Here is a 16,760-nt window from a genome sequence, read left to right as displayed (position 1 = left end):
AAACCTCGGAAAGCAAACGGGAGGATGTAGTTGGTCAAGATTAAGAATTTGGAAAATAAGAAAGTGGACAAAAATTTTTTTTCTGGAAAATAAGAAAATAAGAAAGTGGACAAAAAATTTTTTTTCTCCACTTTCTTATTTTCCAAATTCTTAATCTTGACCAACTACATCCTCCCGTTTGCTTTCCGAGGTTTTCTTGACTGCCAATTCTTATTTCTGTCTTATTTTCAACGAACCCCTAATTTCCTATTCTGATTCGCTACATGCATAGCGAGGGCCTCTGTTCTGGCAGTCTTGGTGCCATAGGGAGCTTCAGAGGGTTCAACGCTGGTCGACCACTCTCGACATGTCGTAGACGCTCGAGTCACGGCCTGGGGGTTAAAAAGAAGGTCCCCTTCACCCCGAGTAGTCCGAGTGGCGCTGGCCACCCCCAAGCGCAGGAAACAAAAACGCCTGAACATAAATACCCCAGAAAGTGGAGGCTAAAGTAGCCCCGCCGGTAGCGTAGTGGTTATCGCACCAGACCGGTGTTCTGGAGGTCGTGGGTTCGGATCCCACCTGGCGGGCATTTTTTCTCCACTTTCTTACTTTCCAAATTCTTAATCTTGACCAACTACATCCTCCCGTTTGCTTTCCGAGGTTTTCTTGACTGCCAATTCTTATTTCTGTCTTATTTTCAACGAGCCCCTCATTTCCTATTCTGATTCGCTATATATATATATATATATATATATATATATATATATATATATATATATATATATATATATATATATATATATATATATAAGAGAAGAAAAACTTCGAACAAGGTAAAAGCACGATTGTGGCCTACGTTTCAGCAAAGAGAACTTGCTTTCCTCAGGCCCTGAGGAAAGCAAGTTCTCTTTGCTGAAACGTAGGCCACAATCGTGCTTTTACCTTGTTCGAAGTTTTTCTTCTCTTGTGTTCTCTACCATCTTCAAAGTTCTACTATATATATATATATATATGTGTGTGTAGGCGGCCGATGAGGTGGTGCGGCCGAGCCCACGTTTATTGTGGTTGAGTTGGCTGTGCCATGGTCGGAACGAGGCGCATAGAACGAGGGGGCCCTTCCGAGACCGGGTGCTGAGTGCTGCGTGTCCTTCGTGCCCCGTTGGCCCATCTACCGATGATGATGGTGGCGCTACAGGGCTCCCCCCCTAGCGTGAAGCGCGGTAAAGTGACGATTGTAAATGACAATGCGCGAAAATACACTATGCACTATGTACATGTATGTACAATTTGTCCGTAGTCAAGGAGAATCCGTGGGCAGTCAGTGCCATGGTCAAGTGGCAGGGGTTGACTAAACGGCACGGTCCTGGTCGTCGGCGAGGTAGCGTCCGGGATGTGGGGAACCTCTGGTGGACGAGGCTGGGAGTGCAGCCGCGGACGCATTGCGGGATGCGAAGCGGCTGCTGCAATTGATGGTTACGCGAACGGCAGGCGTAACTGGAAGGACAGCGACAAGGTGAAGCGTCGTGCAGCAGAATGACGAGCGGAGTGCGGGCTTGACTGTGCTGTCGTGTGAGCCAGTGTTGTACACGTTCCTCCAAAATAGGAACGAAAGCTCGTTCCTCGTTCCTTGCCAATTTTGAAACGAGTTCCCGTTACAAGTTCCTTTATTGCGAAAGGAACGCGTTCCAGTTCCACTTCGAAAATTGGAACGTGTCGTTACATTAACGTTACAATTAGGTTTTTAAATTAAAATATAGTGTAGGATAATCCTGGGTCGAAATTAAGTGAGGCATTTAAAACTCACATCGAACTACGTATATTATACGAATATTAACACCACCGGCAGCGGATTATCTGGAGATAAAGATAATCAAAAGAAACGCGCCTAGGCGAATTTTTTCAGGGAGCACCGGACAAACTCCAGACGGCTCGAGGACATTTCGGTGTCGGATATTTCGGTGCGGAAATTTGGGTGTACGGACATATCGGTGTACGGACATATCGGTGTACGGGCGTTTCGATGCACGCACATTTCGGTGTACGGACGTTTCGGCGACCAAATTATCCGGTGCTTGCCTGTTGCGACAGCCGTTATATTTTTATTTCCGCTTAACGTGGGTCATGGACAACAATCTGGAGCCGTCAATTTATTTTTTTGATTGATGTCATGTTCTATCTTTGCCAGGTATTTTTAGAAATTCTACATGTATATATATTTTTAATACCTCTTCCTGGGGACACCTGTTATGCAGCCGATTGAAGTCTTTAGCACATGTTTTTTTTTCATTTATGACAGGTTGTTAATTTATATTTGCTCTTTTTTAGCTAAGACAATTACCCGTGTTTACGATCGCCTCTTTTGTATTTTTTTAAATTACACACCCTCAAATTACATAAATTACATGCACACTCTCAATATCCAAAAAGTAACAAACATTAGCTAGCCCCCCAGAATGAAGAAAACCTTATGAAGAGTATTAAAAGGGCTGGGCTGCCTTGCTAAAATGAATTCGCGAACACTGGCCTATTGGCGGTGAGATCTTTGAGTGGCGCCCCCTGGCTCTGACGTCGGCTTAGGGATTCGCGCCGCTGTCGTCTGCTACACTCCGCTTGTCAGGGGCAACAGTGCCTGGGCTAGAAATCGCCCCCTTCGTTGCTGTAGTGCGTTAAAAAGCGTATTCTAGCGACTCAGTTATTTTGCCAACTTCTGACGCATCTGAATAATTTGAAGCTGTATCCCCCACAAGTTTGCAACACACGAAGAGATAGAGAACAACTTTCTTCAGAGTATCGGTCAGAAGATCGTGTGTAACTCGTCCTTTCTTGCTTATTCGCGAGGATCAGCGATCAGAGCTTCTCGATAAGTATTCAAAATGCGTAGGCTTCCCTGCACTATTTTTGAGATGCTCCTATGAAGACTCAACAGTCTACTACGTACCAAGCAGCGGCCTCTACACGCTCATCGCACAGCAGGAAATAAAGCGGCTTTCTTGTGTTTCTTTCGTTGTTGTCTTGTATCGGATTAATGTTTCTTGCTTTTTTTTTCTGTCCAACGCATTAATTTTTCTGCTCCGTCACCAACTTCTTATTAGGAGGTTTCGGGATGTTTGGGAGCCTCACAAAGGTCGTGTAGATATTTCCTTCATTTTGTGTGGCATACATTCCCTTCTTCACAAATTGGCTTTCATGACGGCTGCGTGCAAGAAGGTGCATATCCGCAGCGTGCTTTGTTTATTCACATGCAAATAAAATGAGACGGTTTGTGCTACGCCACCGCGATCGCGCCCTAAACAACGTGGTCCACAGTACTCGAAGGCGGCTTTTGTGCTCCGAATTTCTATCGTAATTATATCGTTATCATAACGAACTGACTCTCAACTCGAACAATGATGACATGATTACGGTGTTGAAGGCATGATATACTCGCTGACTAACGTAATAAATAGTATACCTGCATATATTATAAGACTCGAAACCGAAGAAGAATTCCGAGTAGCTCTTTATTGCTTTTCAACCCTTCCAGGCGCGAAGAACAAATCCTATTCTACTCAGGATGGCATTCTATGATTTGAAGAAAATTACTTTTACTCTCTTGTCCTGGACTGAGGACCCGGCCCACTAACCAGATCGATTTAATTGTTAAACAAAGTTTTCCCCTCCTCCCCTTACTCCTCCTCCTCTTCTTGAGTGCAGTTTTCCTATAACGCATATCCGAATATCTGGAAGATATGGCTGTGCAAAATGTTCCGAAATATCCCTCCAGGTCTTAACAAACATATATCTGTTACTATAAATTTAACGAAGACGTGACTCGTTTTGCTCAATAAACCTCCATACTGGTTAGATGCCTGGTATAGAATCAGCACGCGCGTATATACACACTGGAACTCAACCTACAGTTTTTGCAGTCTGTAGTGCATGTCGGCAAACTTTCATGCCTTGACACCGTAAAGTGATGTGACAAAACGCGTCCGAGCGTTCGGCAAGGTTGCAAAAACTGTTTTACCTTACATATGATTACCGGGAATCGTGATGCCTTCTGCCAAAGCCGACAGCCCTGAAGGCCTAGAATTTGTTTTGGTCTTGTATTCTCTCTGTTATCGGTTACTAGCAGCTGGCTCGAAACATTGCTTAATACAGAAGCTGACGCCTAGCTCCGACTCTTCGCGCTCCGCACAGGACCGGCTTCGCAAGGAATGGGGTGGCGCCGGCAATGTTTCTCCCGTAGCGGTATCCAAAACTATACTTTAATTGACACCATGAGCTAGTGTATGCGATTTTAAGCCTATTATTATGATAAAAACACACACGCCAATTCTGGTGCGGACAAGCATCAGACGTTGACCGAGCGCAAAGCAACAGCAGGGAGAGCAATCCTGAGTGAAGCAGACGACAAATGCGAGAATCCCTAAGCTGACGTCACGGAGGCGCGCTTCGCAGCGCCGCCTGTGTTCGCGCTCACCGCCAATACGCCTCGAGCCACGGCCGGGCTGGAGGAGCGGCGGGCGCGCAGTTTCATACGGCCTGCGCTTCGGGTATAGTTCCCACCTTTCACCGCCGCTAGTTCGTGGCGCTTCGGACCAACCCTCGCCAGTTGCAAGTGCGCCTCTCATCCAGCGGCCGTGCTACAGTGTACTAGAAGGGGCAGTGCAGCGGCCGCCGCTCCCCGCCCGACTCCTGCAACGTCGCCAGTAGCGGCGGCGCTGCGGTCAACCAATCTTCCTAGCGGGCGGGCCATGGGGCGGGCGAAGCGTTCGCGGTGCACGGCGGAGCGTGCCCGTGCGAAGCCTTCGCGCGCTCCAAAATTACCGTTTTCAACCGTTTTATTTATATTCTCTGGTTACAACGACGAAAAAATTATATACCTCTACCGGAGAGCCACACCGCTCGCTGAAACATTCACGGCGCCGAGTGCGCCAAGATCCGCCGTAATAAACGCCGTACAATTGGAAGCAAATAATAGCCCCGCAATTCTAATTCTTTCATCAAATGAAACACTTACAACGCAAGCTACCCACATTTTGTTGCATATTTTTAAGGCCAGCCTGGAGAATCCAAACATTGCGTGGATAAAAGCACAGAAGAATTAATGGTAAGACCTGCAGGAAATCGTCAATTATGCACATGAGGGCGTGGGGCATGTATTCACAGAATAAGGAAGTTAGTCTTGCATGAATCCACAAAATCATTTTATTCTCAAGAGCTTGGCAGAAAAAAGTATTCAACACAAACACTGAAGCAGAAAGTATGCTATGAAACAAATAGCAAAGTGACTACTCCATTCAAAAATCATGTTGTTTGCAATTTTACACCACAATAATCACGAAAGTTGTGTATAGTACTGATATGTTAACAATGCATAGTAAAAAAATGTTCACATACATATTACAATTACAGAAAATAGATACGAAACATGTTCACTTCCAGTCCCGCCGCGGTGGCTCAGTGGCTAAGGCGTTGCGCTGCTGAGCACGAGGTCGCGGGTTCTATTCCCATCCGCGGCGGCCGCTTTTCTGATGGAGGCAAAAACGCCCGTGCGTACGAGATTTTGGCGCACGTTAAAGATCCTCAGGTGGTCTAAATTAATCCGGAGCCCTCCACTACGGCGCGCCTCATCGCCTGCGTTGCGTCGGCGCGTTAAACCCCACAATCAACCAATCAATATTCACTTCCACTAGTTAACAGTTTAAAGCTTCAGTAGCTGCACCTGTACACAAGTGCGGTGCGTCGGCTTGATTAATACATATTCTACATCCCGCATCGTAACCACTGCCGCTTCTGCTGTAAGTTTCCGTAGTACAAACGTTCTCGAGTGGGTAACAAAAAAACGTCGCTGTTTACAGTAAGAAATACTGCCTCTTCTACAGTCCCATCCCTTGTGCCGGCGTCCAGTGAGAGCAAGACGTAAAACACGCTCCCTGGGCACCTTGCATCTTATGAAAAATCCCGTACTGGTTGGGCAATGCCGCTCCACTCAATGACGCACCTGTCACAGCGGCTCCGCCGGCTTGTCGCCGGCTTGTCAACATATGCTCGTCTGGAGAACTCAGTAGTGCCTTTTTTTCACGGCAGGACATCCTCTTCGTGTTTCCTCTTTTTGTCGTTTCTTTTTGAAGGCAAGCGTAGCAACGTTCGGTAGAATCGTTGGAACAGCGCCCGGTGCGAGGGTCGGGCTCCCGCGCTCAAGACGCGCCTCTGTGCCGTTAATATGATGAACAGTCCTTGACAATGAACATACAATAGTCCTTTACAATGAACATACTCCTTCTCAAAGTGTAACTCACAAATAGCACAATCCGGCGTGAGCCTCCTGTCGCTTCTGCGCAGGTTGCGTTCCCATACGCTTCTTCTCCCCGAGTCAGCGGGTGCTTTAAACGACAATTTCTGCGCTTGCTTGATTCGGGAGTACCCTGTGTTGCATCTAGGTGCGAAGCACTGATTCAGGCGTTGCTTCTGCGCCATTTGTGAGCCGTAGTAGCTCACATTCATGGAGCTCCATGCTCACATTCACAAGCAAGGCTGCGAAACGCCGGTTCGGAAGATTGGGCGAAACGGAAGATTGGACGACAGCAGCGCCGCCGCTCCGTTCGCCACCAGCGGTGCCGGCGTACGTATGCGCCGCCGCCTCCGCCCGCTACACTGCCCCTTTTAGTACACTGTAGCCGTGCCAGTTGACCCACAGCACGGGCGGGGTAGAGGAGCGGTGCGCGCGGATTTGCCACTGCCCTAGCCCTGCCGTGGCTACCTGCCAGTGTTAATTTACATGGGCGTTCTTAAAATAGTTGATTCCTTACCCCCTTCTGAATTTTCGGTCTATTAGGGTCAAACAACCTAACATTATCATTCGGAAGCGCCGAATCAAACATTTGAAAGAAACATTTCAACGCGGGGCGCATGATGAAAAAAAACAGCGTGGGGAGGTAAAAACGAAATTTCAAACTGCCACCAAACAGCCTATTTCAAGCCAAACAATACAAAAGCAACTCATTGTGGGGGAGCAAAATTTACGCACTTAAACAAGGGCTACGTTTCTGGCACACCAAAATCACCAAATAAAAACACCCAGCTTTACGGCAGGGAACCGCGTTTTCTTTACTCCTAGGTCTGCAAGCAATGCTACACACTCCACACCAACCCTAATATTATCCCGCACATTGCCGCAGCTGTGCTATCCACGTCCGAAGCCACTATAGTTGAAAAAAGTTTGCAGCCCCAAGTTTAATAAAAAAAATTAAAACATCCCCCTCGCGAGGGGCACGATCAAATGCACAGCATTTCCGAGGGGGTGCGCCGGCAAGTCGTATGGATTACGTATTGGTTGTTGGTTTTCTTGTTGGTGCTAGTTATTGTAATTAATGTCGTGTCGTAATTGCAAGGTCACGTGACATGATTTGTTCCATGTCACGGACTATTACACGCTGCACGTCATCAAATTTGCGGTGGGCTACAGCGGGGCGTCCCGGCAGCACGAGACGCGACCAGCGCTGCTGGTCTCTCGATCATAGTCTCGATCGCGGGACCTGTGTCGCCATCTTGCGGAGGCGCGTGACAACTTATGGCGGGTCTCTCGATCATAGTCTCGATCGCGGAACCTGTGTCGCCATCTTGCGGAGGCGCGTGACAACTTATGGCGCTTTCGAAACAAACCATAAATGAGTGAAGGATATAAGGCGCTATCGGTGCATCGAAATCCGTGTTGGTTGCGTGGCTCAATCGGTAGTGCGCCCGGCACTTGCCGTTCCGCCCGCGGCGTCATGGGTTCGAATCCGGGCGCCGGAAACTGTTGTTTCTTTTATAGTGTAGTGGCCTGGCTGCGGACTAGGCCGAACGCCGCGTGACATTGTGAGTTACTAAAATGCTATGCATTTAAAATATGCGAGGTCTTCATATCTTATCAGCGACTGTATTATATACGCAACGACAGCAAGTTCACGGCGCCGGTATGATACGACGGCGAATGATGTCTTGGTTTGCACACGCACAGGGCACGACCAGTGACGCGAATGATTTCCCGTCGAGGGAGATAGGGTTATCGCTTAGCTAAACGTGATTCTGCTATTCACGCTCCGGTCGGGCTGAGCGGCCCGCCGGCAGCGAAGCGCACTGTCAAAAACACACAGCTGCGCTCGGCCAGAAGCGATGCGTCGACTAACAGAAAGGCGGGTTGGAAGGGCAGAGGGTTGGTTCGAAGCGCCCCCACTGTAAAGAATCTGCTGTATTGGTTCCTTCTTGGGTGCGCAGGCCGTATGAAAGTGCGCGCTCGCCGCTGCTCCAGTCCGGCCGTGCTCGAGCGCGGCCTGTAGGGGCGCCACTGAAATCCCCCTAGCGGCCCGTTTCGAAAGCAGGCGCGGGAGTCCCCGGCTCGGTCCCCCCTGTCGCCGTTGCTTTTGGGGCTCGTTCAAGACAGCGATTTACCGTTTGTCCGCGTTACAAATACCGAATAATGCGGAGCAGGCACTCTGTTTGCAAGCGTGGTGTGTTCACGAGAGGATAAACGTTTATGACGCGATCTTAGTGAGATCTATATAAGCGCCGGGCGTGTGTCACAGGCCCGCGTCCCGAAGCCAGCATTTGCATGCAGCTGATTGCAATTCCGCAGCCCTGAAATTTAGTGGGAGTGTCTCCGTAAGCAGTGTTTCCTCCGATGGTCATGTTGCGGCCATACACACTATGATGTAAATCGACTTTGTGTGTGCACTTACAAAATCCAGCGGAGCACTCATGCCTGACAGCACGCAAGTTACGCCTGCCAATATCACATAGCAGATATTGATCAGTACCATGAAAAAGCCAATGCGGCATAAATTTAACAAACATTGTACCAAAGAGGTACGATGGATAATGGAAAATTACACTCCGGAGTCAGCACACGACGACAAATTTAATGGGGATCGTCTTGTCCCGAGGTGAGCGCTCGCAAAGATTCATCTGTTACATTTATCCTCCACGAGAAGCGCGAAGACGGGTTTATAGAGTAATCCGCGTCCCCGACCAAACTCTTCGAAACATCGTCATATGACACAGGGAGACTGCAGAATCTAGCATAAACCGAAATCAGAACCCTTATCAGATACGACACTCTTCCAACAAGCCCGTGTGTACGAGATTTCGGCGCACGTTAAGGATCTCCAGGTGGTCAAAATTAATCCGGAGCCCTCCACTACGGCATGACTCATCGTCTCCGTTTCGTCGGCGCGTTAAACCCTGCAATCAATCAATCAACTCTTTCAACGACACCTCGTATCGCTTGTGAACTGCCTACCCTGTATTCTTCAAAAAATGCGTCCGCCGAGTGATCAGCCGTTCGTTGAAGGCGAAAAACAAACGAAAAGTGAAAAGGCAGCAATTGTGTGTGTGATTACTAAAACGTTCATTCGTTGATTTCGCTCCGCATTTTTAAACAACGATAGTTGAGCGTCCTCCTCCTCAACCCCCCCCCCCCGCCGCTCCCCCCCCCCCCCCCCCCACACGTCTAGCGATATATCACTGCATTTCGCATCTAGTTGGTCTGGTGAATACTAGCTTGCTCAAACAAACGTCTTTAGCATGTCAGAAGCTGCACTCGTTTTTTTTTCATTCCCGTACGACTATTATATTTATTCCTGACTTGCAGACCATTCATTTTCCCGTGGTTTCATTAACATATACCTTGGTTCTTACTATAAGGCATGAGGGGGCACATATATGACACTGCACATCCTTTGAGTGTACTTAACATTTTCGCGTGGCTTATATTCCCATGAAAGGCACAAGTTTTTGTCAGCTATTGGGTTATCACATCCCCGAATCATATTTTTCTACGACGTACATAGAAGCAAAGCCGCATTGTTGTCTGCGCTGCAAAACGAACCAACCTCTTACAGTGCCAATATGATGTCTAAACGAGGCGACAATAAATAGAATTCACTTGTGCTGACGTGTTCGAAGGTGACAGCGGTGATATGCTGCTGCCGTCGCCGACGCCCGCAAGAGCGGCCAAGAAGCGCGCAGAACCGCCTCCCCGCGGGTAGCTCTTGTTGGCGTTAGAGCGCTCTACCAAGACGCAGCTGTTTTTTTTAAATGCCCTATACGTGCAGTTAGCTTACAGACGTCACCATAACAAGTTGTTTATTGCGCGGAAAGGCAAAGAGAAGCGAAAGAGAACCGAAACACTGCATGACCGCCTATCAGCCACGCAGCGCTAATCCCGCAAACGCCGCGGAGAAGCGGCGGCAGGCGGCGCAGCGATCGCGAATCTCGAGGCGTATAGGGCATTGTCGGGGAGGAAAAACGGGCCTTTTGGAAAAGAGCCGCAGGTTCTAATGTCCTAAATGCTGATTAAGCGCGTACCGGTTGTGCATACAAATTCCACCCATTGTGTTCGGGACAACCAACCTCCGTTTAATGTTTACAAGCCTAAATTTACCACATTTTAATTCTTTGTTCTAGCGCCCCCCCCCCCCCCCCTCCCACCTCCCGCCTGTACTCTCGAATCTCGACCAGATTTCTTTTTCAGCCATATTATTTTCGGTTTCCCCTGAAAATCCTACTGGCGTGGTGGAGTTCACGGTCTCCGAAGCGTAACCACAGATTTTTTTATTTTTTTATTTATAACATACTGCTAGCCTCTTAGTGGAGGCTTTTGCAGGACGGGTGATACATTCAGAACAGTGACATAGCACACTTCGCGTTTAAAACAGAGAAAAAGCTTTACATTCACCATGGGCGCACGAAACCTCTATAATGTGACACAAAAAGCCACCCAAAAAGCCCGAGAACACAATGGCCCCTATCGTTTGCTGGCTACGCCCTTCCCCGCGTCGTGGTCATATCGACGGCGCCCCCACTCCAGGAATCGCTCTTTCTGCGCCTTCAGTCGCCCCCTTGGGAATTGACTCATCAAGTCGCGCATATCATGGACACCCCAGGTATACATCGCTTCCTCCCATTATCAGGAGCAAAAAAAAAATGAATAGGCTAGTGTGACGAGAGCGGCAACAGTCGTCTTCAAGTTTTCGAAGTCCAGTGGACGCAATGGTGAAGCACAAGTGACACCCCTCTCTCTCTACTTAGGGGGATGATTGCCGGCGGGGCTCAGCTTTCCCCTCCCCTAAGTAACGCCACCGTAAGTGCGATCGTTGGTTTTTTTCGAATGCAACGAAGGCGAGATTGATTGAGAGAATAATTAAAACGAAATGCACATTCGCCTAATCGACCTCGTTTTTCTGTTGTTTTTTCGCGGTAGTTTTGCTGGGGGGGGGGGGGGGAGGAGGAGGAACAGACTACAAGCAGCAGCGTCTTGCACCGTTTGGTGAAGTGAAAGGAAAGTGCTTTGGTAACACTTAAAATATAAGGGTTGTTCACATGAATGTTAAAATAACGAAAAATGGTTGAACGGATCCAAATTAACAACGTTAATTTTTACCATCTGCTACAGAAATTGGGTTTCACGTGGCAATGCTCCGCCAGGGTTTAGCGTTCGTTTCCACGAACGGCGGCGCAAGCACAAGTCTCGAACGTAAAATCATATCAAGTCACGGAATTACAATATTAAAGCTAAAATGTTCAAAGAATGCTGGGACATCCCCTCACTCAAAATGTCTGGGCCAAGACGTCATGCACCAAAATGTCCGTGCACAGAAATGTCCACACCGAAACGTCCTGGACCGAAATGTCCGACACCGAAATGTCCGGATACCGTTTAGCAGTCCGTCCGTTTCGTTGGCTACGTTGTTACCGGGTTGACCTTAACCGGTCTGCTCCTGAGCGCGCGGAAGAGCGAGTAGGAAGGGTGCGGAGGCACGGACATGGCGAAGGCAGGCCCGCGGAACTAATCCCCCTACCGCGACGAATGCCCAAGTGCCCAGCCGGGTCCCGGTCAACCCAGTAACAACGCATACGACAGAACGGACGGACTGCTAAAACTCTATTCTTTCCACGCCACGGAACAATTCTCTCGGCCAGACGCGCATTCTGGCCTCCACAGACAAACGATGAAGGGTGAAAAGCATTCTCGCGGCTACGCTATTCACCCGTCGAACCCCGCGTAAGCAACCAGCATGAAAGCAGCACAAGCTGTGGCCTGCTGCGTGGTTATTCTTCTGCATTTCACTTTCGAGGAAGCACGTACGGCTGAAGGGGGGGCAAACTGATCATCTTATAGGAAGAGAAACGCAGTAGCGCTTTGTGGATTTTTGTACTCGAGCCTTGGCATCAAAAACAGCCGAATCCTAGCGATGTAACGGCAGGAACGCCGTTCCCGCCGTTCCTTCAGAAACGTAACGAGTTACCGTTACAGTTCCACCAACCCTTAATGGAACGGTGGCGTTCCTCCGTTCCTCCAAAAAGGAACTAGTTCCAGGAACGCCGTTCCTTGTAACGCTGTTCCGTACAACACTGGTGTGAGCTCTGGGGATGTGTTGCTGTCTGGGCAACGTGCGCATGCGCCGTGCGAGACGGAGCAGCGGAGGGCGCCAACGACAAGCGGCTCTCGAACTAGCGGTGGGTCGGGTTCTTGTCGTGCAGTGCACTCGCGCTGATTTCAACCGGGGTCGCAGAGCAGAGCGCCTGTCACACCGTAAACCGAATGCGCTCCTGTAGCAGGGAATCGGCCGAGGTGGGGTTAGCAGTTTGCGGCGCGTCTGACTGCATGGGGACACGAGAGTGTTCTTTCGGGGACATTTGTTGGGTCGTTTGTCCCGCAATTGCTTCTCCGGTGTCTCCGTCGTAGCCAGGGTGTCAGGACTGTCGGAGGCAGTCTGATCAGTTTCGAGTGAGGATCTCGAGCTGTTGTCGACTGCTGGAAGCTGTTCCACCACTGACGGGGGAGAGGGCTCGCATGTGCGGGGAGAAGGGTCTGAAAGTTCATTCTCACCCGTGCCGTGCGGAGAAGGCGATGAAGTGTCCCAGTTGTTAGCGGCAAAGCAGTCCACACCCTGGTGGGTTTGGGCAGGAGACGCAACAACGTGTGGGACTGCGCCATGTATGTATATATATATATATATATATATATATATATATATATATATATATATATATATATATATCAGGGTGTCGAACCGAAAAAAATACCGGTTCGGTTACGGTTCGGGTTCGGGTGAAATAATTTCGTTCCGGTTCAGTTCCGGTTCGACAAAATTATGTGCCGAACCGGTTCGCGAACCGGTTCGATGAATTGAATTGTCACTGAAATTAGAAAAAAAAACATTTAGTAGTTTAAAGCGACAGTAAAGTCAAAACACAAACAAAAATTCAAAATGCTGCTGTTCCCCAAGGGCAGTGGCGCAATTGCAAAGCAAACTTTAAATAATCACGAGATATTAGAAAAACAGATGAAGTGGTGACGATTTACTACCTACTTTCTCGTCCAGACTTTATGTTGTCCTAGCGACTATTCATAAAGCCACCGCCGAGAGATATGACGGTGGGATATACAGGGTGTCCCAGCTATCATGCACCAAGATTTAAAAAACGAGTAAAGGCGTAACTCGAAAGAAACCAGGTGCATAATGTTTGCAGTACTGTGAAGAAGCGGACAGTATTTTTTTCTTTAATGACACTTAATTAACTAATTGTAATTAATTATCTAACTCGAGTAATACTCTCCTAATCACTAAAGTGTCAATGAGGCACTTGAAGGTAACCACGAGGGGCATCTAACTGCGGTATTTTCAGCGATGAACTAATTGCGTACACATTTATTATGACTGATAAAGGAAACCCGCGAAATATGAAAAATACCACGTGACGGCGCCTCCGCGCGCACCGTAAAGCAACGCCCTCAAACAGGCTGCCTCTGAGTTAGCCAGAATGAAATAAACAAAAGAAAGAAAGAAGAAATCGCGACCGAGTTTGTTCCTTATCTGCACACGCGTCCCGGGAATCTTGCTGTTGCTGCTCCTTCCATGCATGCTATTATCAAGGTGATGCGCTGTCTTTTCGGGCGGATAACACGCGAAGCAGTTGCTTTCAATCAGCTTTGTTTGGGGACGCTGCTTTACAATGCGCGCGTAAGCGTCGTCACGTGGTATTTTTCATATTTCGCGGGTTTCCTTAATCAGTCAAAATAAATGAGTACGCAATTAGTTCGTCGCTGAAAATAGCGCAGTTAGATGCCCCTCGTGGTTACCTACAAGTGCCTCATTGACACTTTAGTGATTAGGGAAGTATTTCTCTTGTTAGATAATTAATTACAATCAATTAATTAAGTCTCATTAACGAAAAAATTACTCTCCGCAAATTCACAGTACTGCAAACATTATGCACTAGGTTTTCTTCGAGTTACGCAATTTCTCTTTTTTTAAATCTTGGTGCATGATAGCTGGGACACCCTGTATATTCTGCCCTTTCATTTTTTGTTAAAATCGCAATCGTCACTATGGAATCGCCTATCACGCTTACCTTGAAGCCTTAAATTTAGGTCTGCGTACTGGCGTGTTGAAATATCAGCGCTAATTACCAATGGCGCACATTTTTTTAATATTTGTAAGAAAACAGAACAACCCTACTACAGGCACATAAATACTACCAATGAATTAGATCATTTGGTCACCCTGAATAATTTGTTAGCTGTCACCCTATCGAATGTGTTAGCCACACTTTTGTTAAAAGTAAGCTTTAGTTAACGCTCAGTCACTGCATTATTTCTCTGACCACTGCAATTCCTTTTGCGAAAGCTATACTGGATGTGTGCATTACAATCAGTATGTCATCGTACCGCCTGACCCCCGGCCATCGTTCCGTGTGCTACATTGCGTAATCTTATAACAGATTATGCTGTTACAAAATGAAATGGAAATTTTACGCGCGGAGCATAAGAAGAACTTTTTTGGGTAGGCGCTCTTTAATTCGTCCACAGCAGTACTCCCCTCTGACCTGCCTCGGTGGCTCAGTGGCTAAGGCACTGCTGAGCGCGAGGTCGCGGGTTCGATTCCCGGCCGAAGCGGCCGCTTTTCTGATGGAGGCGAAAAGCAAAAACGCCCGTGTGTACGAAATTTCGGCGCACGTTAAAGATCCCCAGGTGGTCAAAATTAATTCGAAGCCCTCCACTACGGCGCGCCTCATCGCCTGTGCTGGGTGGGCGCGTTAAACCCCACAATCAAATCAAATCAGTACTCCCCTCCGGATCGAGTAGCAGTAGAAGTAATGTAGCGAGTTGGGCAGTCAGTACAAGTGCACCTTCGAAAAAAAAGCAGATCTGAAAGAGAAAAAACTGCAGAACAAGCAGAAAAGATGATCGCTCGGCGAATGGGACAGTGTGAGGTACCGGCCGTCCTTTCTGCACGTGTCATCTGCTTTATTACTGTTTCTGCTTCCAAGACAAGGTCGAGGACTGCAGTTTCTTGCCAAGAGATTAAGTGCGCACCTTAACAGTTTTCCCTGACATATCTGTTGTTATTTGTACTTGTAAAAAACGGAGCTTGTCCACTGTACTGTCCTCAAAAATGGTCGTGGGTAAGGGACATCGAAGCCACTTGTAGTCAGCATCAAGTGGTTTAGCCACTGAGCCGCTCCTGCGGTCAAATTTGTCAAATATTACAATTTGCAGGTGTCGGACCTTTTAAACAAATTATGAAATGGAAAAAGTTTGCACACATCGGGCTTTCGCTGCTGCACACTGGAGCACTCCTGCAGCCTGATTGCTCCACTAAAGTTGCAGCTAGGGAAGGGCAAAGTCGTTTTATATCCCCTGCAAGCTGCGGAGAATGACATTTCCTTTGGTCAGCTTCCAGTACGCTCGCGCTTCCAGCAGCAACAGACCATTGCTACATTGGTGCTCATTCATTTCCCTTGTTGTTACATAGAGTGTGATAGTGTTCAATTGTCTGGAGGGGGAAGTGAGCGAGCAGGTACGAAGTTGATGGTACGTGAAAGAAAAAAAAGCCTGAATTGCATTGACTGTGCAATGTCAACAACAGAGGGTCGAACCGTTTCGGCATGAACCGGTAACCGTTATTTCTTTTTTCGGTTCAGTTCCGGTTCGGGTTCAGCGTGCTCAAAAAATAACGGTTCGGGTTCGGGTTCAGTTCCGGCAAAAATACCGGTTCAGTTCCGGTTTTCGGTTCGGTTCGGTTCCGGTTCGACACCCTGATATATATATACCCCTGCCTTCGTGACACAGTGTGGTGCATGCGTCAGCGATGTGCACGACCTTCTAGACTCCATCCCAGACAGTGCCAAGACTGTTATTCTAAATGTGGGCACTAATGCCCTTCTTTCAAAAAAGGCGACGGCCGTGTTCGAAGAATACCGCTCCCTGCTTGACGCGATCACCAGGAAGCGGCCCCAAGTGTCGCGCGTGTACGCCAGCCTAATTCTCCCTAGGAGCACTGATCGCCGTCGTGGCGGCCGAAACCGTTCCCTGGTGACCCGCTGCAATCAGGAAGCTTGCCGCTTCAATCAACTGCTCCGTAACTTCTGCCGCCGTTCCCGGACTACATTCTACCTGGACCATGGCTTGGAGTGGCTCCCGGCGGCACGGGTACTAGCTGCCGACGGACTTCACGTCAGTTTTGAGGGAGTCGCCATCATGGCCAGTCATATCCGGCGCCTGTGTCTTCGAAGACCCAGCGATGATACTACGTGGTGCAGCTTCGCTTCAGCTGATCCACGGAGCCAGACAACCCAGGACTCCCCCCGACATAATAGGACGCCATCGGTTCCACAGAGACACACGCCATCGGCTCCAGCCGTGGGCCGTCTACCCCAGCCGTCGGCTCCGCACAGACCCCAGCCAAGCCCCCGCCGCTACAACCTTCGGAGCAGCGATGCTGAGCCCTCAACAAGCAACCGCCAAAATTGAC

Source organism: Haemaphysalis longicornis, unplaced genomic scaffold, assembly GCF_048455015.1.
Source record: "Haemaphysalis longicornis isolate Haplotype H1 unplaced genomic scaffold, Haemaphysalis longicornis Haplotype H1 scaffold_7, whole genome shotgun sequence".
Taxonomy (NCBI): domain Eukaryota; kingdom Metazoa; phylum Arthropoda; class Arachnida; order Ixodida; family Ixodidae; genus Haemaphysalis; species Haemaphysalis longicornis.
This window is presented reverse-complemented; position numbering follows the sequence as displayed.